Here is a 2,318-nt window from a genome sequence, read left to right on the forward strand (position 1 = left end):
CCTTGCAGTTTGAGAAATTCATTTAAATCCATTTATTCTATGAGTGCAGACATTGGAACAGATTGACTAATCCTCTTTCAAATTTGTGTAAATTAGAGTTAATTGAATAATTTATAACAAAATTAGACTGCTGTTAAGTAATTAGGTTACTTTGTTTTTAATTAAGGGGCCTAATCCAGCAACAAAGCCAATTTCAGTCCTGTAATCAGTGCTGGCTTGATATAAAAATTATAGTTTGGGGAAAAATTACAGATTACTAGTAGGAAATTTAATTGAGATTACTGTAAAATATATTTTAGCAGAAAATACATTGAAAATCTAAGAAATTTGCAAAATTATTATTGCAAAAATGATGAAAAAGTGTCTGAATATCCTTCCTCCTTGCCATATCCAATCTTGTTATTCTGCAGAAAAGAGGGGGGGGGGATTTTGTACTCTAATGATGCTGGAAAATGAAGGAATTTTATCAAAATGTGGTTTATTTGAACAACAAGAGTCATGTTCAATTTCTTAGATATTTTTTAAAAAATATTTATCTAGAGTAAATTCTATTTAAACATGAATATTTTAAAGCTATTTCATCACTAATGCTTATAAAAAATTCAAAAGATGGTGTAAATAATAAAAAAAATAGAATATAAGCTACTACATGCATTTATCAGTATGTTTTAATAAAACAAAATGTATTTCAGTGATGCATTCTCAAGAAGGAGGAGATTAATGAACCCTCCCCTCTTACAATGAACAACACATGGACACGCTCAGGATGGTCCCTTTGCTTTCATTAAGAGTTCCAAGGTATGGTTTTCCTAGAAAATCTAGTTAATCTCTTAATATTTAAGTTATTTAGAACTTTTGATAGATTATTAGAAAATAAATTTCTTCAGAACTGCAGTTATTTAAGCACTTTGCTTACAATTGAGCACTGTATTCAATCAGACAATATGATTTATCTGCCCTTGGCATTTAATCAATTTATTAATTATGTCAATAATAAGAAATGATATGCAAATGAATATATTTGCCTTTCATGAGAATATACATATTTAACATCAATTCCATGAAATGTCCATGAAAATTGGCTAAACTGTAGGTCACCCCCCTTCAAAATTACAAAATTTTCAGTGGGGATGTATTTGATTCTCTGATGCCAGCAACCCACTGCTGATAGATTTTTTTTTTAATCTTATGTACATTTGAACTACATATAATTCTCTTTCTTTCCATTGATTATTTTATCTACATTAGTTTTCACTTTTTCAATAACCTAGCTTTTTCTTACAAAAACCTGCTGATTTTCTTCATTTTCCATTAATAACGGGTACCTGCTACCCCGATTGATTAACATGATCTACCTTGAGATAGTATTAGAGAGAATAAGAAAAACAAGCAAAAGATATGCGAGATTAATCATTTTATTTTAAAAGTTTGAAAGAAAAAAAGGAAAAATGCTTCAATTTATTGACATTTTTTCTGTTTAACAGATGAGGGTCTGATTGACTGGGGTGTGAAATGTAACAGTCAATGGTGTACTTAAGACTGTCAGTCCCAATATTCAAGAGGTGAGATAAGCAATGGATGTGTGTTCTAAATTTACTAAATTGACCACTTTTTATAAATGTTTCTTTTACTCTATAGGAAAAACCCCTACATAAACAAATACATGGGCGCAGACATTTTGGACACCCAAAGTTGTGCGGAGGAGAAAATGCTACCTGGCGCGTGATTGGTCAATAAGAGAAAAGACTTGATATGTATTTGACAAGTGAAATAAAGTTGATAAAAATGTAATATCAAGACTTGGGTTTCTTTGAGGTATGTAGGAGTTACAGGTAAAAATTTGAAAGGAGGGGTGCCCTTTGGTTAGAGATTTTCATTTGGTGTCAAACGCACCTTGTTGTAAACAAATGGAAATTGAAAGTAAAAGTGCCGCGTGACGGTATATTTTTTCTGTCATGTTTTGTTTTCCAATATCTCGAACTTTCACGACAAAAAGGCCATTTGCCCGAAATTCAATATATGTATGAGTAACAGGGGCTCAAGTTTGTATGGAAGTCTATGGGAAAACATTTAGTGGTGTTTGTCCTATAGAATAGGTATGTATTTCATGGAAAAACATTGATTACAGCCAAAAAATCAATCAGTTCCTATTTTTTTGGCATTGAGATCATATTTTAATTAGTTTTTACTATTTCTTAAAAAAATAGAGGGTTTGGGTAAATTGAGGCCCACAATGGGGGCTGCACATGGTGAAAAAATGCTAATTTTTTTGCCCTAGCTCTCATATTTTCAATAAATGTACATGTAAATAATTTTAA

General features: G+C 31.0%; 1 long non-coding RNA gene across 1 annotated transcript; it reads left to right on the forward strand.

The window, feature by feature from the left end:
* Positions 1-1,502: 1,502 nt before the first annotated feature.
* LOC134234335 (uncharacterized) lies at positions 1,503-1,791 on the forward strand. The gene is made up of 2 exons (XR_009985163.1): positions 1,503-1,562; positions 1,639-1,791. It is a non-coding gene; the product is annotated as an uncharacterized LOC134234335 (long non-coding RNA).
* The last annotated feature ends 527 nt before the right edge of the window (positions 1,792-2,318 follow it).

This window comes from Saccostrea cucullata, unplaced genomic scaffold (assembly GCF_032062105.1).
Source record: "Saccostrea cucullata isolate Sc308-1 unplaced genomic scaffold, CSIRO_AGI_Scuc_v1 ctg23246, whole genome shotgun sequence".
Classification (NCBI taxonomy): Eukaryota; Metazoa; Mollusca; class Bivalvia; order Ostreida; family Ostreidae; genus Saccostrea; species Saccostrea cuccullata.